Source organism: Molothrus ater, chromosome 1, assembly GCF_012460135.2.
Source record: "Molothrus ater isolate BHLD 08-10-18 breed brown headed cowbird chromosome 1, BPBGC_Mater_1.1, whole genome shotgun sequence".
NCBI lineage: Eukaryota > Metazoa > Chordata > Aves > Passeriformes > Icteridae > Molothrus > Molothrus ater.
In genome coordinates, this window is record NC_050478.2 from 20,986,382 (window position 1) to 21,011,647 (window position 25,266).

General features: G+C 42.6%; 1 protein-coding gene across 3 annotated transcripts in view; it reads left to right on the plus strand.

Annotated features, from left to right (window-relative positions):
• The window catches only part of ST8SIA6 (ST8 alpha-N-acetyl-neuraminide alpha-2,8-sialyltransferase 6), a 45,331-nt gene extending 36,207 nt beyond the window's left edge, over positions 1 to 9,124 (plus strand). For all 3 annotated transcript variants that reach the window (XM_036404053.2, XM_036404046.2, XM_036404043.2), the window contains one exon: positions 1,541 to 9,124. The gene's annotated coding sequence lies outside the window, so the exon portion shown is untranslated. The remainder of the gene's footprint in view (positions 1 to 1,540) is intronic.
• The last annotated feature ends 16,142 nt before the right edge of the window (positions 9,125 to 25,266 follow it).

Genomic DNA, 25,266 nt, shown 5'->3' on the forward strand with positions numbered 1-25,266 from the left:
CTGACCGAGAATCCATCAGGTTTTCTGTTTGCTAGGAAAACACAGCAGGGTAGTTGAGGATGTGTTGCTTTGACATACAAAACAGTAACTTCCAGCATCTGCTCAGAGGAATCAGTCAATACAAAAAAAAAAAAAAAAAAAACCAACCAAAAACACAGAAAGGAAGAATGAAACTGAGCCTCTGAGCTGGGGAAGAAAATAGTGCTCAATTGTCTGAGCAGAAGGACTGAGGGAGCAGGGCTTGAGCAGAGGTGTGCAGGTGGTTAGGAGGTAAGAACTGCTGAACTCTCCTCTGCATATCTTACCTGGAAAGTTTAAAGTAGGTATGAGTTTTTTAACTCCAACCAAACAATTAAATGTGATCTATTTCTGACAGAGAGCGGCCATGACTCCCTCCACTCAAGGTGGAGTTGCCAGAGCAGCATCCTCTAAAGCAAGGGGATGCCTGTTTACTTTCTCAGCAGCTAACATCAAAAAGAATCATTTTTTTTCCAAACTCTGCCAGCATGTGATATTTTTTTAATCTTGAAATTTGCTGCAATCCAAGTGATAAATAGTGTTACACATAACCTATTTATAAGTGTAGAATGCCAACATGAGCTTAAATTCTGTTGAAATTCTTTTGTGCTTGTGGTGTCCCAGTGTAGCTAGAGAAATATGAACTAACCCACAGTTCAGTTGTAATTACCTTGAGCAAAATGATACAACATTTTAAAATAAGGACACCTCTGAATTCCTGTCAAGCAGCCAAATTGCAGACTGTTCTTGACTTGGGCAAATATTATCCAATGTGAAATTAGTAGATATTAAAAGAAAGGTTTTGTGCCTTAGAACACCTGCAGTGCAGCTTTTAAGCACACACTTTGCTCATGCATTGAGTGAATTAAATTTACATTATAAGAATAATGTCAGTAATGAAACAAGTGGAGATAAATTGTTTCTGGTTTAGTTAAAACCTATCAGAATAGAAAAGTATAGATTAAATCAAATGAGAATTTATGTTAGATTTCAATCCAAATTAATAAGTATTTACATTTCTATAAGGGTTTTGTTTTGGATTTCCACAGCAGAACTATCCTGTTGAGGAAACAGAATAATTGCAATCTCTGGTGATTTCAAAATATGAATAAGATAATATAATTTGGAACATATCCATATTCAAATTAGCAATGGATGTGTCCCCATGAAGATACTGGCTAGACCTGGCCTTGGTTAGCTTAGGAAGCCTGAAGAGTGTGGAGCAGCTGGGATAAGTGTGAGTGGTTCTGAGGGTATCCAAAGGAAGGAGTCGTCCTTTAGAAAGGGCCAATGCTTGAGTTAGACCAGGCATGGGCATTCCAGCTTAGCCAGGGGAATTCTGAGAGCCTGGGATTCTGTATAGTAGATCTCACAGACTCACAGCTTGAGATACAGATGAAAAGCTAATGCAGAAGGTGCAATGCATACAAAGAATAAACTATTGTCTTATTTCAAGTATAAAAAGCAGTTTTTTCTACTAAAAAGGGAATACCAATAACATATTTTATTGTTTTAATTTCAGGGTGATGATCCTAAGGAGACAGTTTGTGTATATCCCAGCAGTTCGGTCTTGGATTTGATCTGATGTGATTTTGTGAGCATTAAACTGCATATAATACAGTTCTACAATAATGCTACAATAGAGAAATATTTTACACTTGGGGAGAAAAGGGAGTGATTTTTTCACACAGTGACTGCTACATTTAAAAAATTTTGAGTGATCATTTTTAAAATACAAAGTAACAATTATTTGAAAAATTCTGAAACTCCTTTCTGCTGGTTTAATGGTAGCAAAGCACAATCTCAGGATGGTGGCAATATGTGACATTCATCATGTTTTGCTTCTAGAGGATCATTAAAATATTTTGACATAAGATCTCTGGTTTTGTTGATATCCCATAGTATAGACAATAGTCTCTGTATGGTGGCTGCATGAGTTGGCAGTGAATGTTTTCAATTAAGAACTTCATCCTGTAAGTACTGGCATTTTTCTGCATGAGAGAAATGATGAGAAGAGCTGCAGAGGAGTAATTAATTCAGAGCCATGTCATTCTTAGTTTGTCCCAGGGTGCACAAATGAGAAAATCCTTCAGGTCAGAGGTAGTTAAGTGGTTTATGGGCTTTCATTCTGTGGGCAGTAAGTAGTGCTGTGGATTTAATGGGCTTTCATTTTGTGAGCACTAGATGATGCTGTGGATTTAATGGGATCACTCATATGAGTGATGTTAATTCTGAGAACACATATATGAAGGACCAGAGCTTTATAATTATTTATAATCCACTCTACTTGCTTATGTTCCTGTCTAAGGTCCAGTTCAGCTCCAAATGAGGACTGTGAACCTGGTTCCACACTACAGTCCCCAGAGTCCTGGTAGGGCATGACTTTGCACACATTCTTGCTGTTCCAGTTCTGTGTCTTGGCTCCTACATGAGATGGAATTTCCATTAGAAAGATGATGGATACCAAGCCTATAATTCAATTTCTTTTCATGTAATATAGCTTGTATTCATATGTGACTACAGATAGTGAAACTGCACTAAGCATTATTAGAAGAATGTTCCTCTTACCATCAACCCCAAGCTCCTCTACACCAGGATGTTTGAGAAAACAGATTACATTCAATATATTCAATGACTATATCCAATTTATAACCTGTGTATAGTTGTTTAAGTTTTCCATATGGTCCAAGAATACATGTGGAGCAACATCCTGCAGCAAGAGAAAGTGAAATATCAGCCCAGTGGAAAGAATCATTTTAACATTTATAGGAGCTTTGACAAGCAGTTGTACCCTAACTGTTACTGCTTATATGCTTATACATTCTACTGCAGAAAAGGAAACCCAATCAAGCAAACAAACAAAATTTAGAAATTGTAATAACCAGATTCTGATAAGAGTTTCACTGACTCTTTTGAGAGTCCTCTGAATGGTCAGTTCAAAGATAGAGTGTCCTTCTTTTACACTCAGATACTATCAAGTATTTTGTTTAGTAAAATTCCTTTTGCTGCTGCAACATTAAATCCCAAATCAACTGATTTAAAGAGCATTCAGTTTCCACTCTTTGAGGATTATATCTGCAAAAAAAAAATCCTACTTAAATGAATTGGACCTTAAAAAACAAGGTTCAGAAAAGCCTTTTAAATTTATACTTTGTAAGAGCATTACTGTATTGTAATGCAGTAATGCTAACCTTATAGCAGTTTTATAATCACATAAACACTTCTGGAAGTATTAGAATCAATCATTGTGGTTACAGGTCTGTTGATTGAGACACATTCAGCATCTGGATCCATTTCCAGGAATAAGGATATCAGAATCCAGTATTACTCCTACCCAAGCAGAAGTGTCCATAAATTCTGACTGCAAATATGAGCAATAAAGTCCATTTTTGAAAATAAGGGGTAAAAAATACATAATGCTTTGAGGCAATAACTGATGCCACTAATACACATGTAGATCTCTGAGTGTCAGTAGAGCTTTTAACAGAAACAAAGACAGCAGAATTGAGCTGATGAGTCCATCTGCATTACCAGCTGGAAACTGGAAGAGGGGAGCACAGGGGTTTGATTTTTTGTGATCTGTTCTAGTTCCAACATCACAATCCACAGTTTTTCTTTCCCAGCTGTGAGATTTTTACCATTTTCTGACCACAGTATCTGCTGCTCATGTGCAGAGAGCTGGCTGCTGAAAGAACCTGCACCCACGTTATGAGTGTTATGGATGATTGCCTGTTGCAACATCCTAGTTATAGATCAAAGACAAATTTGCTCACAAAAGAGGATCTCCTCTGCTATAAATCACTCACATAGAGTGTTTTTAATAGAAGCTGTGCAAAGTGATGTCTTTGTCCTTTGGGAGATGCAAACAGCTGAGGTTGAGGACAGTCCTGCTGCATTTCATCCAGACAAAGGCACGCCTGTGTTCATGTAAGGACTGTAACTTACTCCAGTCTAGTGTGGAGCAGTGAGGTGCTCTTGGCTGTGTAGCAGCTACATGGTTTGTCTTGGGGAAAATTCATACATCTTTTGCAGGTTCTTACATAGTATCCAGAACAATTGCAGTGCTCTGTGTGCACATAGAGATAATGCAAGATCATTCTTTGCTCAGACTAAATTCTATTAACTACTCAGCCTGAGTAAGAGGCAAAAACTGGTTGAGTGAAGTAGAGGATGGGGAGAGGAGAAAATTAGATTTATTTGCAGCAACTTTTTTCAAAAGCATTTGTTAGTTAGTTCCATGTGGCACTGTCTCAGAATAAATGTAAACAGTGTACCATGACACACCACAAAGCTGGAGTTACTGTGTGTCAGAACTATTTTTGTGCAGCTACATTATTTGAAAAACATGTATTAATGCTATTGGAAAGATCATCAGAATACATTTTAAGAGAGATTTAGCCAAAAAGAGGAAATCTGTTCTGGCTTCCTTGATGAAAAGCGGTCTTAACTCAAGGGATGTGATGCAGCACTCACAACTGAGAGCAAATGGAAATTTCTATAGTATGGACAGCCACTGACTTTTTAGCACTGTTTCCATGAAGTTTAAACTTCCCAATGACTGGAAGACCTGATCTTCCATGCTCTCAAGGCTCTCAGTGATTTATATCGACCACATGGCTGGTAAGAAATGCTTGAAGGAATTGTTGACCTTTCCTGCCCTCTCCTACAAATGCTCTTAACTTTCCATAGAATAAAAATACACTATATTAGACTTTAAATTAAGGTCCTCAGGCCTTGCTCCAGACATGAAGTTGGTATGAGATGTTAGTTGCATCCACTTCACTCTGCAGGAGGGCAGACATTGTACTCAGCTTTATTACAGCTGCTGGTGCTGTGTGCTGGGTGGCTGGGTTGTGTTAATTCGGACGCAGGCTGGGCAAGTTAATAGTGGCATTTCTGCAGCATGGGGTACCATCAGATTGATCAAGACTTGCTGAAGTACACTCACTGTGGGAAATGATCTTGTCTTGGGTAGCTGAATACATTAGTTCTCATTTATTTTACACCTGTGCCAGGTTAATAATAATAAATGGATTTTGTACCTGGCTGGGAATGTTTATGCCACTTTTGCAAGATTGAGCCAACGTCAGTTTGTATTAAGGGTTCTTGACTAAAGGTTAGTAAGGGCTTTTCAACTCCCTCTATTTCACATCAGGAATATTAATTTTTAGGTTTTGTGGACCTCCAATGCTGTCACATGCTGTAGAATGAACATTGAGATTAAATAGTTTTCTAAAGATAGAAACACTGACAGTGTGCTAATATTTCCACTGTACCTTTGCAGAAGCTGACAGTGTCCTTGCGCGACTGCATCACAGCATCATTAGATCAAAGCCTGCCTGGCTGCTTTTATTCCTTTTTCTCTTCTGAATCTCTAATGTTGCATCCTCCTTCAGGATTCAGTGCTGCCTTGAGTTGGTTATTTGTCTCTTTGCCCTGTGGAGTGCTATGCAGCCCTGTTTAGTGTCTTAAGGAGTTTGTGTGACTGTGAGTCAAACACTGCTATGCTTGCAGCATAGTAAAACATGCTGTAAATGACTGGGTTTACACCTCAAGGAAGGCAGCTTGGTGTGATACTCACATTGCCTGACTGGAGGTGCTAAAGTTGGTCTGTAGCTGCATGGTGACTTCAGCTGGAATGGCTGCAAGGTCCAGTCCCTGTTCTTGTGCTGCCCCCTTCCCTGCATGCCCTGTCTGGCCTCGGCCTCTCCCACACTGAGCTCTTTTGGCACTCTGAGATGGTGAAACCCTACCATGGCAACAGAATGAGAAAATTGGTTTATGCCAAGAGACAGGGGAATTTCACAGTCAAAGCAAAGGAGGGGGTAAGGCCATGCAGGTGGGACTACTGGGACACAGCAGGTGCCTTTTGTTATCCGACAGCTGTGGGACAGACCCAGTGGTCGCCAAAAGCTTGACCAAGTTCAGAAGGTGACATCTCTGAGGGTCTGCCTGGTCAGAAGGGAGAGATGGGCCCTGCAAGAGGGATTGGCAGCACAGCAGCTGTTCTGGTGGGCCAGAGCCCATCTTTCCCTGTGGTGCCAGGAGGTGCTTAAGGCATCTACACTAAAGACTCCAGGTGCCTACACTGCTGATTATTGCTCACCCTTCTCTCTTTCCCATTACAGTAATTTTAACAAGCTGGTGACCCCAGCAGATTCAGAAATGACAAGCAGAAAAAATTCTCAGTTCACTGATCATAAACTTGCTTGTTATTCAGCATTCCTTTGTGTTCAGCCTCTTCTAATCCCAGCATCTAAAACAGCATCTGCAGAGAACAGAGATGAATGAGGACTGAGGGGGTGAGACCAGCAACTCTCACTTTGATTCTCTTTCCTTTGTACGGTAGGGAGACGACTGACATACCACCATGTTTGACAAAAGATGAAATTGTCTGTCTTTAGTGACTCAGGAAAAGAAACTAAATTATCTAGGTGACTTCTGACCTTCTGTGGCTCTCTCAGTGACTAGGAAAATATTCCTGTTGTTAGGTATTAGTTGATTTTATTTAGTGCAAATATCTGGATCAGTTAATTACTCTGGGTTAATTGAGCATGTACACCTTGAGCCTGCACAGACTCCATGGTGGAGCTGCAGCCTAACACAGCAATCTAGGTTTAGATCTATTTTACCTACAGATCTTTTTTTGTCCTGTCACTTCCTCTCCTGTGACAAATTTGTGGAGGGAGGTTCTGAATATCCAAGCGGTAGCTCCTCCAGGGACACTCAGGTCCACAAAGCAGACATCCACCTGTATACAGGAGTCTGTGAGATCAAACCCAAGGAATATTCTGTGGAGTGCTTTATTCTGCAACAGCTCTGACTCAAACAGCTGATAGCCACTTGCTGCATGCCCTGAAGCAGTAGATTTCTTGCACATGAGCCTTTTAGTTAAACATATCTTAGCTGAAAATATTCAAAGCAAATAATTCTTCATCTTGTGGTACTTCAGCAGCAAATCTCTTTAATCTCTAGGTCTGCTAGCCAACAACAGTGACAAGGGGGCATGCAGTTAGTTTAGAAGGCCCAACTCTCTTTATTTTGAATTCTTTCACTTTAGGCAGGACCATCCTTCTTTGAGTTTCTGGACAGAAAAATTTCAAATGCAGCTAATCTCTCCGGGTACTCTGGGGAAATCCTTAAGGCTTTTCACCCACAGCATACCACAAGTGGTCAGATTTATATTTATTAACCTTTGTTCTAGATTCTCATAAAGTATTTAATTGGCTTGAAATTATCATTATGATCAAGTAGAGCAGAAACACTCTGCAGCATGCCACTGAACAAAGGGACTATTGCTGTTATCAGGTGGTCTCCTTTCATAAGGGCACATTTCAGAATACCTTCCTATTCTGGGAACATGGCTCGCCAGGGGAGTGACCCGGGGTTACTGGGTTACAGCCACAGGAGTAAGTGTCAGTGTGCTCTCGGTGTCGAGATTCCAGCAGGGCAGCAAGACTTAACACCATGAGGGAACTTCAGCTTGAGTTTGCCCTCGAGCAAGGAGTCAGTGTAGTACTGTGATGGGTGGTGATTAGCTCACATCACTCTGAGCACGGGCAATAACAGCCCTTGGGCGCCAGGTGTTGGCAGATACTGGTTTAAGGATGAAAACAGTCTGGCTGTGACTGGAGCCAGCATCCTCCCGTTGCCATCAAAAGAACATTCAAGTCTATCTTCTGCTAAATCCTGGTGTACCTTCAGCTATACATCAGTGTTTGTTGCTGCACCTGGTACTTCTGTGTCTTTGTTTCATCCCTCTTTTCTCCAGTGAGGGAGAAAACTCACAGTGTATGATGGAAGTATTTAATGATCCCATCATGGTTTCAAGGCAAGAGCCCATCAGAATGAATCATGCAAATGGTTGTGACAGGATAGCCTATTGTCAGTATTGCTGGGTTTAAATTCCTCACTGTTCACTTTAGTCCCTGACAAGAGGAGATTCTTCACAGCAAGTCTGTAGGCCAGCAACATGCTAGGCTTCTCACCTCTCGGCTCAGCTGTGAGATGTTTCCCTAAAAACACTTCCTCCTTGGTGTGTTTATTGTCAGTGTTTACAATACAAACCCATTCTTGAAATCTTGTGACATTGAAGTACAATAGCTGACATTTCTGCGTTTTTATATGTACTGTTTATATAGTAGCTTCATATGTATTCTTTATGTTAATATTCTTGATATTCTTTTGAGTACCTAATTAAAATAATTTTAAATATTCTTCTTGTTTAATGCCACCAGAGTAAAGTGTGTGGGAAGTTACATAATGCCACCTAAAAAACAGTCACACAAGCCAAAATAATTTTAAGGGTATTTGACTGATTTCTGGAGGAGTATTTTTGTTAGTCATTTAGACACTTGCACCTTAGATTTACCTTTTAAGATAGGCCTAAGAGGCAACCTCTGCTTCTGATTTAGTTCAAGATCTGCAAGGGACAAAACAGGTGAATGAAGAGGTCCTACACAGGGCTGCTCCTCAGTGATGGCAAATGTATGGCTTTTCAGACTGGTCCATGTGCCAAAATGTAATTTCATAAAGTTACCATGATAGCTTTTGCCCAGAGGTTTCATTGTCTCTTAAAATGTGTATTGTTTGCATTCATTTCAGCTCCATTCTTTGCAATGCAATTGTCAAAGCAGAGCTTACTCCCCCGTGGGGCTGGTATAATTGTGCTCCTCCACATGCACCAAGCTCTCTGAAGCTGCTAGTGTAGGCTCTGCTACTGCTGTTCCAAAAAGGTTCCTCAAATTCTCTCAGTGCTGAACTTACTCATGTTTTCAGATGTGAACTTGATATTGTCTGAGTAGAATGTGTGCAGCATAACATAGAAATGTCTCTGTGCAGGGTTTAGGAGGAGGCAGGAGCCCCTCAGCCGTGTGTGTGCTTTTATTACAGAAAACCAAGATGAAGTTGTATTGTTGAGTCATCTGTTACAGCTGGTTTAATTTGTACTTTGTTTTCCTGTTTTAAGTGCCTGATGATTTTTTTTTGTCAAGGAGGCAATGGTTTCATTGTTATAAGGCATACTTAGAATTCTGTACCTGTTACCTGTTCTGTAATAGAATATTTTTGCAATTTATGTTTGTAAATAAAGACTTATTAGGCATAATGGTGGTGGGTTTTTTCTTTTGTGAATTCCTGAAACTAAACAACAAAAAATATGTCTCCTGAGGCAGCAACATATAAAATGCATTAGTCTGAATCCTCTAGAACAGTATTAGCAACTGACAGTGGAAATGTGGACAGTTCCTTAAAATTGTGCAAGTTAAAAAGCAAGCTGTGCCTAAAGGCAAGTATAGGGGATTGGGGCACTGGTGCATGTGTAAATATCTGTTGCTTAAATGGTACCTTCAAGTGATTTCAGTCTTTTCTCTTCTTGAATGGCAACATAATTAACCATCTTCTTTTGTTACTTCTAATGACTTGAAATACTTTCAAAAATTAATTATGGAAGAAACATTAAACATGGAAAGTGAACCAAACAAGAAAGCACAATTGTTACCATCTTCTTCTGAAAAATCTCTCTTAAATATGAAAACTATGTATAAAAATAACTAAGTGTTTCAAAAACAGTGTTTAATGGAAAATGTTTAAACAACAGATGCAAAAGTTTTTTTTATACAAAATACTGACCACGAGTACATGTCTGATAGATGTGTATCTAGTAGATTATTATGCATATTTTAGGCACTTATGTTGGGATTTTTTCTTAATACAGGTTTTGGTCATATACAAAGATTGAATGTAGTGAATGAATTTCAAAGAGATAGAGTTCAGAGACAGAATTTTCCCTCCAAGCTTTTACTTTATACTTTTGGGCAGAAGGCAGTTGTAGAACTTCTGTGCCGCTTACCGTGACTTCTCCAAATAGAAGCTGACCAGTCTCGTTAAATCAGGTCAAATATGTACATGCAGCTGTTTTGTGAGGAGGACTATTATCCTTTAGGGCCCTCTAGGGACTGAACTGCAATTGCCAAATTTTATTGCAGACAGAACAGAGGTTTAGAACTGAAAGCTTTTATTTTGCCTCATGGACCATCAAGTGGCTTCTGCCTGAAGATTAAGATCTGGATCTTTGTGGCCTACCTCCTTCCCATAGTGCATGAATCTTTCACTGATGATCAGAACCAAAGGGTTTCCTTTGTTTGCTGTGCTGGCAGGTGAAATAGCATATATGAGTGATGCAGATGCAAATGTGTCCCCATAATCAGAGCAGGTTCTAAATCAGAAGTGTGATTTCTGCTGAGGAAAGTGTCTTAGATTGAGCTTAGCCATCTCAAATATATATGAACAGCCAAATGTTGAAAGAGCAGCACTGCCAGGTGATTTGGACTGCTTGGCCCAAGTGCAGCATAGCTGAGTGCAGCCCCAGACAAAGCATTGCCTTGTTGTTATTTGCTGTTTAGAAGGGGAGCAGTGTGGGAAAAGTTGGCTGGACAAGAGGAGAACAGGAGGGAAGTGGTTGTGCGCTGAGGTTGTGCCTGTCTTGCAGTCATTGTACCTCTGGATCACACCAAGCTCAAACCATGCTCCTCGGGGCAGAGCAGCTACCACCAGGAGGGCACTCCTGCTGTGGGAAACGCTCACTGGTGTTAGAAGGGCTTTAGAAGGAATGTTTCCAGGAGCAATTCTATGGTCCAAGACCAGGTTAGGTTTTCCTATTGCCTCTGTTAAGCAAAAATGTCATGGGAAGATTTTGCAACATGAGGGCAACTGGCTTAATCCAGAAGAAGAGCATGACCAAAGTCCACAAGCTAAAAGCCATGGCAGTGGGCTAGGAAATCACAGCCACAGCCCAGGCAACAGCTGGAACAATACACAAATGGGCTGAGGAAGACATCAGCATTTTAAAAGGTGAGGAGAGATTGCCTCCTTCTCAAGGATCCCAGTATGCCTGTGTTCTGGTAAATAAATGTGCCTGAGTTTTGAGGTACATTGCTGAGTTTTAGCTTGCCTCTTCCATCCTGTATCTTATATCCTGTATGTCTGTGTCATCATCACTCTGCACCAGAGCAAATTAATACTAAATAGCAATGTTAAGGTCTCGTGGCCTCTGCAGACTGATAGATGGAACCATCTGGTTAATGGAGATACCATAATGAAAGCATTAGTTCTTAAGTATAGCACTGCAGATATTTTTATCATGTATATGAAAAAAAGAGACCCCACTGAGGACTGAATTTAAGCTGCTGTCTGTTTTGTACAGCACAGGGAAGCAAAGCTGAATTAGTCCAGGAGTTCACATACTGCTGCTGTCATCAGAGAAAGAAATGCTGGATGTACAGGGAAAATTATATAAGCATTAGAAATGGAATAACTTTCATATTTGAAATTACTTTTATTAGGTAATTTGAGATACTGTTAAGGCAGAAATATTCTGACTGAATTTTAAGCACAGTGGTGTTTGTGTAAATCTAGCCCTTCAGGGACATTGATTCTTCTTGTTTAGCTTTTAATCTTTGTAAGAACAAAAATTGCTCTTTTTTAGAGTTTTAATAAAGTAAAATCACTCAGTAAAGGTCCCTCAGTTTGAACTGCCCCTTTAATACTGATAGTTTCTCTTGAATGATATGCAAAAACTTTTGTGTGCCCAAGCAGGACACCAGGAGTGGGCTGCAGCCTCCCACTGTGTGTGCACAGAGCACAGCCACAGCTCCTGCCTCTAGGCTGCTACCAACCTCATCCTCAGGTTCCTGCCTGGAAGGTGGGAATGATGCTCTGAGTCACCTGTAGTAGAGGAAAGAGTTGAGGTAGGTGGTGGCATGTTGCCTCAGTAAATGTCCTGATGTTGGATTATGACATAAAAGAGAAGCAAAAGGACTCCTCTCTAGCTGGATTTTAAATTAGCTTTTTATATTAAAAAAAACCAACCAAAAAACAAGACAATTATGTTCTCTGAGGCATTGAAGTAGAAGAGTAAGAGACAAGGTTTAAGATACTCTGGATAGGCTTGTGTGTGATACATCATGGAGAAAGGTTGGCAAGGAAGGATGAGGGGTTGTAATTAGTGAGTGACAGGAGTGACCTAAAATGGAAGATTGCAGTACTCTGACATTGAATTCACAGTTCTCCATCAAATGCTGTTTTAAAAAGCCAAATATGTTGAAGCACTGAATGGGCGAGAGTGGGAGGCACCTCACCTTGCTCAAAGCTGAGTGAGGTGACAGGAGGAATTAGCCTGAGACTTATCTCACCCATCTCACCACCCACAGTCTCCAGTTCAAGGTAGGGAGACTAATGCCAGGCTCCATGGTCCTTAAGTACAGGAGGCTCCTTCATAGTCAGGAATTTACATATAAATTTCTACATCATAAACACCTACATTTACTAGATCAGTCCCATCATGTCCTACACTTTCCCTATCTACATTGAATGTTTTTTCAACAGTGCCTGAGTCATAGAGCTCTGAACTCTGTTGGCCCTGTATTACAGCATTGCTGTAATACAGACAACAATTTCTAGGATGAAATCTCTTTTTCTGAATACATATAACATCTTTCAGAAGAGTCTAAAACAGAAACTATAAGAACATTAACTTGGAGCATTTTTCAAGTTCATCCTACTTGCAGTGCATTAAAGTGAAGTGACAACTGAGGTATGACATGAAGTAATTATACTGATTGTGTTGTATGTGCTCTGCAGGAGCCGATGATTTGCTGAGGATATTAATTTCAAAAGTCAAACAGCAAGAGATCAGCTGAGATGAAAGATCACTGCAAAGTGACCTCAGACTAGGGGGAAAGAAAAAGAAGGGAGGGGAGTATGGCTAAGATGAAGAGTTCAATGCTGTACAGTCTAGCAGTGAACTGAAGTAGATGCATTTTCACACCAAAGGTGGTTTCCATGGAACTGACTGCAGGTGTCATCACTACAGTTCAGAGTCACCACTGTCGATTCCATTTATAGTCATGGAGGGAAGTGGAGTATAAACAATGGCTTGTTTTAGGTGTCTAAATTAGCTTGTGGTAAATCCTGGATTCTCTGGTTTATAGAGGGAGTGTAGAGTAGCTGGTCCATAGTTCAGTGTTCCACTGTGAGGGACTGGGTGAAATGCAGGTGCAACCCCAGACTGAGCTACCACCTTCCTTATTCATACACAGCCATGACCTGACTGAGGCCTGATCATTACCTTGAGGCACATTACTCCTTGTGAGCAGGGAAATAGTAGCTAAGTAGGAGAATATATAACATCCCCTTAGAGACAGCATTTAATGAGATCAGGGTGATAAGGAGTCTCTGAAAGAGAATAGGTATAGATTAACTTTTGTGAATAGCAAACCTAGTGAACTTAATTTCTTTGACCTCTAAAACCATTTTCACAGTCACAAAAAGGTAATCAGAATGTAAAAGCTCTTTATCAAATGCTCACTGTTGAAATCAGTATTGGATTTGTGTACTCCAACTGCTGTGCAGCCCTGAATAGACACATTAAAAGTGGTTTAATCCGATTGTACTTTGGCTTTAGCTTAGTTTGTCAATCTAGCAGTGCAAGTCAAACAGCTTTCACTTAGGGATTTTCACTGCTTCCCTTGGATAAATTCATTAGCAAGGCATAAAGTAACTGTGAGTCTGAGGGACTCTGGGAGCCATGGAGATCTTCCTGGTGGTGCCAGAACCTGGAGGTAAGCAACAGTAACCTGAAGGCCAGCTCTCTGTGACACAATGCTACAAAGGGAATGTCATGAAGCTTGACTGGGCAGTATTCATTGAATCTGAATACTCACACTCAGAGAAGAGGTAAGCAGTAGTAAAACCATTATTTTTGTGCCAACAGGGACACCCCCCACACCCTCTTCCTTAATATGTTCCACATGGCTTCATCTGTCATTTGTCAGAAAAGGTGTCAAACTACTTTAGCTTCACTAAAGTTTAACTTGGCCAAAAAGCCATGTTCTGGCACACCTAGACCAAAACAATAGGCTGGAATAATCAGGGGTATCACTGCTACTGACTCACAGGCTTCGTGCAAAAACAGGCACTCCCTGAGCTGAAGGCCCTGGGCTCAAGAGTTCTGAACACATATCCAAGGATCCCTGGCCCCTTGTGGTTTTGGCTGCTAAGGCTCTGTCTGTGCTGAAGAAAAGCCTGGCCTATCCAGCCTGTCCCAGGATGCCTTCTGTAGTCAGAAACAGGCCCTTAATCCCATCCATCACTGTGCTGTTATGCTCCCCACCCCCAACAGCAGAGACACAGTTTGAACAAGAGGTTTAGGGTTTTGGCAGCAAAAGTAAGTGAAAAAATCACCTCATTTACTGGTTAAGGTTGTATCCTTGCATGGCACCATTAACTGCATCAATATTCTGGCCTATTCACAGGTACTGCCCACCGATGATAGTGAGAACAGGTGTCAAGAATTCATGGCCATCATGAATCTTTTCTCACTTTCCACACACCTGGAAATGAGGTGAGACATTGCAGTTCAGATGGAAGGATGCCTTTGTAGGGAGCTTTTCAGCTTTTATGTAGTGGAAGAAGACAGCAATCCCTGGCATTCTCTATGGCAAAGCACTTAGTCCTATATGATTCCCTCTCTGAAAGGGGGACAGTAATGCTTGGTCATCTCCCAGTAGTGTTATGGGAATAGATAGTACATCTTGAAGTCTATTTATGTCCTGTATGATGGAGACCATGCATGACCTGCAGACAGACAGTATTTACTGTCCCTGAAAATGGCAGTTTATCTCCTGCTGCTGTTTCTCACACAGGTGGATGTTTGGTTGTCTATGACATAAAGCACAACTGGACAGTTTAGACATACAGTACTATACTTATGAAATTAATTACAAAGATAGAAAATATCAAAACATCTGGGAGACAACCCTTTTGATCAGCCTTTCTCCTGCATTTTCTTACTATTAATTTTAAACCAGAAGTGCTTCTTTCGTTCTTTAGTAATCACCCATCTCCAAGAAGTGAAAATACTCTTGCAAAACTAATAAATGAGAATCTATTTGCAAAGCTATTTATTTATGCGCCTGGCACTTCAGGGTGCTTGGAGGGTAATCTCAAACTGTGAGCTCTGCACTGTGTAAATTTAGAAGCGATTTTTCTAAATGTCAAGTATTTATTACATGAAAAAAACATTTGGAGTGTAGAGCGGGTCCCCAGTGATATACAGTGCATTTGGGGAAGGGTTTCTTGGATGAACAGAAATAATATTTGAGAGATGAAAAGCAAATCCTCTATTTGAAATTGCTTTATGTGCATGGAAAGGAGCTTGAACAAAGGTAGAAGACAAGTTCAGTACTTTGTTTTGTCTCATGCATAAAATAGTGGTTTTCCAAATCTTTATAACCTTTACACAAATCTGTCTTTTCTCATCCTGCAGCACTTCTACCACCTCTGCTTCTCCTTCTTACCCTCATAACAGCTCCAGCACGCTCCAGTCAGACCACAGAATGCAGAATTTATTCATGTAGGATTTTACCCACATAATGCCTTACCTTAAATGTCAACATATCTCTAAGTGTGAAGCAGTAAAGTGCAAAAAAGCTGGAGGCTGATGATATGGAATACAAGGGACACTGATCTATTGTGAGAAGCCTATGATGACTGTTGTTTCACATGGAAAGATGAGAACCATCAGAAGCAAGGGAAGGAAAAATTGAAGGTGCCCTTACAATGACATCAGCCAGCTCCCCCAGCCCGCAGTGGCACATCCTCTTGGAGCTCAGGGGTTTATGTATGTCCAGTCTGTTTAAGTGTTCTCTGACCTGATTCTTTTCCACCAAGGTACAATTTTCTCGCTCCAATCTTTCACGCTGGTCTCTGAGGATTCCTGAATTTTGTCCTTTTTAGCAAAGGCTGAGGTGAAGAAGACATTATGTACTTCAGAACTGTCCATGCCCTGCATCACCAGAACACCTGCCCCTTTCAGCAGCAGGTGCACATTTTCATTAGTCTTCCTATTGCCCCTTATGTATTTATGGAAGCTTTTCTTGTTGCTGTTGACATTCCTTGCCAGAGTAAATTCTGGATGGCTTTGACTCTTTTCTAACCATGTCTGTTGGCTCAAAAGGTGTCTCTAAATTTATCACAGGTTACCTGACCCTAATTCTACTTTCTGCATATTTCATTTTGAGGTCTGAGCTTTTCCAGGAGCTCCTTAACAATCCACACAGGCCCCCAGCATTTTTCCTTGACTTCCTATTCTTTAGGATGGATTGTTCTTAAGCATAAGGAAGGTGGTTGTTGAATATCAACCAGCTTTCTTGGACCTTTCTTCCCTTTGGGCTTTTATCCCGGGGGACTCTTTTAAGTGGATCCTAGAAGAAATCAAAGTCTTCTCTCCTAAAGGCCAGGGTTGGGATCTTGGTCTTTGCCCTGCTGTCTCCTCTCAGGATACTTAACTTCGCCATCTCTTGGTCACTGCAGTCAAGGCAGCCTTTGACTCTCACATCCTCAGGGAGCCTTCCCTTGTTTATAAGTGTGAGGTCCAACAGGGCATCTCTCCCTACTGGCTCCTCTGTCACTTGGGTCTGGATGTTTTCATCAATGCTCTCTAGGAACCTCCAAGGCTGTGCTCCTCCTCCAGCAGATATTGGTATGGTTACATTCTGCTGTGAGGACCAGAGCCAGAGAATGGGAGGCTGTGAAAGGCCTCATCGACTTGTTCTTCCTGATCAGAGTAGACACCTTCTACATCAGGCAGCTCCTTCTCCATAGAGGTGCCTGATAACTTGGGCTGGGGCTGCTCCATCGGTCATTCCACAGCAGCCTGCCCTGTTCCCTGGCTGGGGGAGGTGGGACAGTCCCTGGTGGTTAAGTCATTCCCTGTCAGCCCATGTGGGGAGCATCTACAGTGCTTGTTCATCTGATGACAGTAAGTCAAGGTCTGTGGATAGAAGTCCTGTGTTTCATTAGTCCATCTAATCAAGTTGGGGGAAAATGACAAACTTGCATCTGAAAGCTTTTCTTCATGTCTGAAAGAGATGCTGTGAAGTTCAAAGCAATTGCTCCAAATTCAGTTAGGTACATAGGAGCTCTACTACCTACAGAGGAAAAGGCAGGTAGAGAATTCTGGGTTAAAGAACAGAAAAGCTGAAAACATATCCTGCAAAGGACAGAGAGAGACAAGAAATTTACAGCCTGTGAGGAAAGTAGAGAGGTTAGTGGTGGGTGTAGCAGCTGCATGATGTACACACAAAAAAACCCCCAACAAACAAACAAACAAAAACACCGCAACAAGCCCTAGAAGCCAGAATTAAAATGCTGATTAGACACAAAGATATTTTTTGAAACACTTTATGTCCTGGTTTCATGTGGGAAGAGAGTTCATTTTCTCCCTAGTAAAGGGCAGTGTTTTGGACGCAGGATGAGAATAATGTTGGTAATGCACTGATGTTTTGGTTGCTGCTGAGTAGTGCTTGCACTGAGCCAAGGACTTTTCAGTGTCTGAAAGTGAGGAGATAGCTGGGACAGAGAAGGGCCAGGACAACTGATGAAACTGGCCAAAGGGATATTCCACACCACAGAACCTCATGCTCAGGATATAAACTAGGGGGAGTTAACCTAGAGGGGCAGAGCTCAACTCAGGGATGGACTGGGCATCAGTTAGCAGGTGGTGAAAAATTGTATTGCGCATCCCTTTTTCCTCGGGGTTTTATTCCACTCTCTTTTTCTTTTTGTAATCTTCCTTTTCAGTGCAATTATTATTAGTAGTAGCAGTAATACTTTATACGTTATCTAAATTATTAAACTGTTCCTATCTCACTTCCTGGGTTTTACTTTAGCTGATTCTTCTCCTCATTCCATCAGGGGTGAGGGGGCAGGGAGCAAGCGACTGTGTGGCACTTACTTACCAGTTAAGGTTAAACTAATGACACCGTATTAAACCGAGAACTGCCCATTATCATGCTGAAAAGCCTTCCAGAAAAGGAAAGGAAAAGGAAAGAAAAGGAAAAACCACAGAAAGCACCATCCAAGTTTAAAAGGACAGTGAAAGGAACTACTAGACTTTGACAGAAGTCATGACCAAATGGGAAACCCAGGAAAATCTAGCAGTTGAAAAGTAGATCTCTAATGATATTGATCAAATACATGTTCAAGTGCCAAGTTGCTAATAAAAAACACTTTCAGGCACATCCAAACTATGATGTCTGCCAGAAATTCAGTGCAGCTTCAGATGAGATAGTCAAGAAGTGGAAGGATTACTCAGCAAAAATAAGAAAAAACTTAGATGACTGCAGCTCATTAAAGAAAAGGTGAAGGAGCCTCCTGAGACAGATGAAGAACAATCTCAAACTGAAAAGGTTTTGAAACAAATCAATACATTGACAGGTAAGAAGAAGGCAGAATGCCAACCATCAAGCAGCTCTGCAGCAACTGAACATGAAACTGCTAATTTGTGAACTGCAATGCATCTGGTGTCAGAGGAGCAGACAATGGTTGGTATAACTTCAGACTCTCAAAAAGACACGACAGGGTGATGCTGAAATCTAGGGAGCAACAGTGCTGGTGTTTGTACTTGGAAAGATCAGGAGGAACTGTGAGAGCAGCTGTAGGATTCCACACACATTTTTTCCCAGGGAAGTCACACTTCATGAATGTGGTGGAAACATCTGTAGGATTGTACAAGCTTTGTGCATAAGGGTGGTGCAGATGGAAGATTTTGTAAAAAAATTTTACGTAACTTCAGAATTCTAAGAGATACAAAGGTCATGTTCTCCCAGTTTTAAGCTATAGGGCAGGAAATGACAGAAATAATTAAGAGCCTTAACTGTGGAAGGAATCTGTCAGTGGCCTGCTACAAGTATTTGTACATTGGACTTTACTATTCAATACATTCTCCAGGGACCTAGCCAAGGCTGTCCAGCAGGCTGACAAAAAAAAAGGGGAATCAATGTTAATGCTGAGCTCAAAGATGCAGAAGGGCATTGTGTTCCTACATAACTGGGTGATCAAACAGGGAATGAAAATTTAATGTCAGTGACAGCAAAAGAGGGGCAAAAAATAACTCATACCTGTTTGTCCTTAGAAACAGATCTTGAGTCACTTTGGATAACATTCTGAAAACATCAGCCCAGTACTGAGCAGTGATCAAAAAAGTAGCTAGGATATTTTTACTTAGTTTGAGCACAAAACAGGAGTTCTCATTATGTCACTCTGTACTCTTCCAATGCATGTGTTTTGAAGATCACTTGTTCTTAGTCACCTTGTTTTAAATAGATCACAGCAGAACTAGAATGAGGAGTAGAGTGATGAGGATTATTATGGTTACAGGATGACTTCCTGATGAGAGGCACTATAGATGTTGAAACATGCAAATGTGCTGGAGGAGAGCAAATAGAGAATCACAGACTCACAGAATGTTTTGGATTGGAAGGGACCTTAAAGATCATCTAATTTCAACCTCCCTGCTGTGAGTAGGGACTCCTTTCACTAGACCAGGTGTTCAGAGCCCCATCCAACCTGTCCTTGAACACTTGCAGGGAAGGGAAATCTATCAAATGAGGAATAACATGGAGGGGATTGAGCACAGGATGATTATTTACCAAGTTTCATAACACAAGAACTCCTGGAAAGTCAACAAAATGATCAGACAATAAAGATAAAATAATCAAAAGGCAATGTTCTTCCCTGGTACACTGTCATATTATGAAATTCACTCTCTTAGAAACTAAAAATATAAAACTACTCAAATCAAGTCAGACGACTTCATCAATGGTCTGGATAAAGCCACTGGCTCAAAAAGCCCCTGAATTTCTCTTTGCCTAAAAATAAAGGCTGTTCCAGGAATTGGAGCCCTGTTTCTTGTGCCTTTTTCCCCAGAAAGCTCTGTAGGAGGCCAGGCAGATCACTGGCCTGACCCAAAATGTCTTTTCTTATGTTGTTGTAGAGCTCTGGCCTTTACTTCCCCCCTGCATCTGCCAGGCCACCACTTTCTATGGATCCTTTTTATGCCTAGTCAGTAGCATTTGATACTATGGAGCTAAGTTTTCTAGAAGAGGTGATCCTTCCCTTCTGCACCTGGCACAACCCTCTGCACTGCCATGTCCAGTCCTGGGCTCCCAGGAGAGAGATGGCCATACTGGAACAAGCTGAGCCAAGGGCCATGAGGACAAGGAAGAGCTTGGAGCACCTGAAATATGAGTAGAGGAGGTTGAGAGAGCTGTGACCCTTTGGCCTGGGGAACAGGAGGCTCAGGGGGATCACATCAATTTACATCACATAAGTACCTGGTGGCAGGGGTGCCAAAGACAAAGCCAGGCTCTCCTCAGTGGTGTCCAGGAGAAGGGCTAGAGGCAATGGGCATGAAATGAAAAGCAAGAAATTCTGTTAACATATAAGAAAAAGCTTTTTCATTTTAAGAATAACTGAATACTGAAATGAGAGAAGCATACCCTACCAAGGCAAGAATTTCCCACTCCAGACCCTTCCTAGATCACAGTCCAGTATTTTTTAGCCTAAAAGATCAGGGAAAGTACTTTGTGTGGTACAGAAACACACTTCCACAGCCACCCAGTTGTAGGGCACTAAGAGCTGAGAGAAGAAGCTGGGCAGCAAACCTGTCATGCACTCCACCAAGCATCATCAAAGAAGGACTGCTCGAGCTGAAAGTATGTTTGCAATTAACATCTCCAATTTGCAAAATAACCTTTAAAATATGATTGTAATGGTTTACAGTAGGTGGGAGCTAAGGTATGTTTGCAGTATTTAAACAACAGCTAGAGATGGGAATGGAAATCTGGAGTGCAGAACTCCATCTGCACATGGAGTTCTTCCGACTGCAAAACCTCCCCATATTACTCACTTTTCTATGTATTATAAAGCTGGTTGCATAAAAGGGCAGAGATTGAGCTCATACATTTCTTGGACACCCATAAACTCTATAAGGTGTCTTAAGTTGGGAGATCTGGGCTTCAAACCCTCCCCTTAATTTGGAAAATACGGGATTTGAATCTGGGTCATTCTCAGATCTTGTATATGGCCTCCACCCCACTGCCAGGTACAGAGACACACACCCCCATCTGAATTTCTGCAAGATTCTTGGCTGAGTCTGGCCCAGATGGAGTTCAGTATCTTCACAGCAGCCCTGGGGGTGCTGTGCTTAGGATGTGTGACTAAAACAGTGTTGAAGGTACACTGAAGTTTTGACTGAACAGTGTTTGCAAGGCATCAAGGCTTTCTCTGTTTCCCACTCTGACCCACCAACAAGTCTGGCTGAGGGTAGGAAAGACACTGGGAAGGAACACAGTTGGGACAAATTCCCTGAATTGGCCAACAGGATATTCCATACCATATTATGTCATGTTCAATCAGCTCAGCCATCAGCAATAAAGACTGAGGTAAAGGAAGAAGAAAGCTTCCAAGGTGGTCATTGTTCAGAGACCAGGTGGGCCTATGTCTGGTTGTGGGGCATAGTGTGTGATTGCCTTCTTTTCCCCCCACTTTTATCTTCACCTATTAAACTGCCTTTAACTCCACTCACCAGTTTTCTTACTTTGGTTCTTCCTTTTTTGTCCCCCATCTCACTGGAAGTGACAAGGACAAGCAAGCATTTCTGTAGGCGCTTGGCTGCTGGCCGAGTTCAACCCACCACACTTCTCCATCCTGAAAATGTATTTATATGCTGTCTGTCAAGTCTGAGACATCTTCCAGTCTTGCTGACAGAGCAGAGAATAACTGCAGGGCAGTTTTTTGAGAAAGCAGCACCTCTCCCTTTGCAGCCATACCAGCCCCCCCGTGCCACTCACTGAGGCAAGGAGCCACCAGCCAGAAGAAAGCTCCTTGCAGGCCAGAAGAAAAGCTCCTTTCAGGCCAGAAGAAGGCTCCTTGCAGGCCAGAAGAAGGCTCCTTGCAGGCCAGAAGAAAAGCTCCTTGCAGGCCAGAAGAAGGCACTTTGCAGGCCAGAAGAAGGCTCCTTGAAGGCCAGAAGAAAGCTCCTTTCAGGCCAGAAGAAGGGCTCCCTGCAGGCCAGAAGAAAGCTCCCTGCAGGCCAGAAGAAGGCACCTTGCAGGCCAGAAGAAAAGCTCCTTTCAGGCCAGAAGAAGGGCTCCCTGCAGGCCAGAAGAAAAGCTCCTTGCAGGCCAGAAGAAGGGCTCCCTGCAGGCCAGAAGAAAAGCTCCTTGCAGGCCAGAAGAAGGGCTCCCTGCAGGCCAGAAGAAAAGCTCCTTGCAGGCCAGAAGAAGGCTCCTTGCAGGCCAGAAGAAGGCACCTTGCAGGCCAGAAGAAGGCTCCTTGCAGGCTAGAAGAAGGCTCCTTTCAGGCCAGAAGAAAGGCTCCTTGCAGGCTGTCCTTGCCTTGCAGTTCTCGTCACCCACCACAGGGAGACAGCTGCAATACATCTCTGGGAAAAAAACCAGCCCAAAATGTCAGGCTGAGGAGTTTGTACGGAAACTGCGACACATTGCTGCGCAGAGATGTGGCTGCTGTGGACTTGCCCTTTCCAGAAAAAATGAGTTTGGTAGCTTTGGATGGAAGCCCACAAGCAACTTTTCCCTCTGGCCGGCTCGTGGGCTGAGGGAATGGTCTTGGACTGGGCTGGGAGGGGCCCTGTTACCCTGTTAGCCAGAGCACTGCTGCCCTCATTGCAGGAGGAGGGAACATGGAATGAACACAGACCGTGGAATGTCCAATATGCTGTGGGCAGGAGAAGAGTCCTGTGGCTGAGGTTAACTCTGCACTGCTGGGGACGCTGATTTTTCCGTGTTTGTGCTATAGCTTTCTTGGCTGAAGCTGAGAATTTCACTTGAAGTGCTTGACATTGATACCCCATAATGTGTGAACTTCATTTTCTGGGGACTTAATCTGCAGTCTAGACTGGGAAAATACCTGGGCCTGAAATCAGTAAGTGCCTTAAAAGTACACTGTGCGAAACACCTTCCCAGTGGACCCCTGAGATTGGTTTCCACTTCTGATCTTGACTGCTGTGCTGCATGGCCTATGGTTCAAACAGGACTCACAATACCTCACCTTCTATAGGATGTTGCAAAGGACCATGAAGAACAGCAGAGGGAACTCTAGAGGAAATTAAAAAGTCATACTCTTGAAAGCAGATAAACTCAGCAAACACAAATGCAGGAGATCTGGAAAGCTCTAGCAGTGAGCAGTAGTGATTCCTGAAGTGCTGTTGGGTGTGTGCACTCAGTAAGACAAGGTTCATGAACTTGAAGCCCAAATCCACAAGATTATGCATGAGCATAAAGAGACCAAATGAAGACTGAAGACATAATTTTATTTTTGGCACTTCCTAGTTCTGCATGAGTGACTGCACTCAAGTAAGTGTCTCTTAGGGCAGTCTATTCTATGTTAATTACTTACAAATTTTTGGCAATATCCAGGCTTCCCTTCCCCTGTGGAAGGATTTTATAATTAAAATCTCCAATACTTGTTAAGGCACCAGCAAAATTCTCTATCCAGCCACTCAACTGTTCATGCTCTCCAAACATGGGAATTTATATCCTCTGAATGCCTTCCCTTCCAGCAGTTGGCAGAAGCAAGTCCTGGCCAGGAGCAGGTCCCTCCCAACACCAGGTGTGCTCCAGCAGGACATGATCTCCACACAGCATTGGGTCCTTGGTGACTGCCCTGGGATGTCAGCCACAAGTGGCTCCATGGGTGCCTAAAGGTGATGAGAGCTTACAGGATATGTTTAAATGACTGACTAAAGGGAAAACAGACCAGTCTCAAAGTGCCCAGTAACCCACTCACACGTGGGACCTTGCACCTACAGACAGGATGTGAGCCCTGGAAGTGCTCTAATCACAGCTGCTGGGCCTGGGCTGCTGGGATTTGGTCCAGACCCCAGCTGGGAAGTTTCCCAACGGGCTGGGATGAGTGGTTTCCTATCAGCAGTTTTCTGAAAGTTCCTCAGATGCTTTTGTGGCTTTGCCCGGAGCCTGAGGCCCAGCAGGGCCAGCCCCACCATCATGATGGGCATGTCCCACCAGGCCTTCAGCAGGCTTCAGCCAAGGTGTCCTGAGCAATTTAACCTCACAGCTGAACATTCAGAGCCTCAGAGCAGTCTTGTAGGTATTTCCTCCATGCACTTCAACGTGCAGATGCTCCCACCCAGCACAGTGTGGCATCAGTGAAAGCACCAGATTCATTTACTGGTGTAACAACTGTAAATGGCTGCCACAGGCAAGGGAAGAGAGAAGGGACAGTGCCCTCTGTGAGCCAGGTAAGCGTGTTCAACAATGAAATGAGAGGAGAGGAGAGGAGAGGAGAGGAGAGGAGAGGAGAGGAGAGGAGAGGAGAGGAGAGGAGAGGAGAGGAGAGGAGAGGAGAGGAGAGGAGAGGAGAGGAGAGGAGAGGAGAGGAGAGGAGAGGAGAGGAGAGGAGAGGAGAGGGAAAAAGCAAAAAAAGAAAGAGAGAGGAAGGGAAAAGTATATTTGCTGTGTACTAAAACAGACCAACTGGATGGCAGAAGAACTGCTTTAGCTACATGTTCCTGGGGGCTTGGAATATGGAGTTTCTGCTAACAGTGGCTTTGCAAGATTATTAAAAAAAAAAAAGGGAAAGCAAGAGTCTGGCTACATGAGAAAAACAAACTCAGTATGAGGACTCTCAGTCATCTGGAGGACTGGAGGATGATTATTGCTGACTGTGGGAACAGCTCACATATTTGGAGGCACTGCCTATGTAAGCTCACAGGAGCAGCTCGGTGAGGCTCGTTGTGGGGGCAGGACAAGTGCCTGGCCATGGATGGGGTCTGCCCCACTCAGTGCAGCTGCTGCCTGCAGTTACTGGGATGTGAAATACAGATCTGAGGTCAGCTGCTGGCTCAGCACTAAGCAGCTTTCAGTAATTATATATGAGCATAAGTCTGGTGCCCCTAGATCAAACACTGAAAAGTTTACAGCCACTGTCCACTCTCATTTCCACCATAAGGGTGCTCTTGCTCTTGCAGGGGTGCAGGTTTTTGAGGTTTTCTGCAATTTTCTTATCCCCTTAGCAACAAGGTTTATTTATTTTTATTTATTTTTCTATTTATTCTAGGACTGAGAGCTCTGTCACACACTTCACTGTGTTCTGAGTAACCCTAAACACTGAAGAGCCAGGAATAACTCCTTTGCTGCAGTCAGTGCTTGATACAGGCACTTCTTTTATCTACTGAGTGAAATAATCAAAGACAAGAGAAAACACTGAGCCAGGTAGCTGGTGGCAGAGTGGAAGCAATATCTGAAAGATTATCACAGCTCCAGAGGTCAATGTGCATTTCAAAAAACACACTGTGCTGTGGGTCTCTGCCCACAGCCACCAAGGGTGCCCACCACCCCCTACCCACAGACTGCCAGATGCCACCAG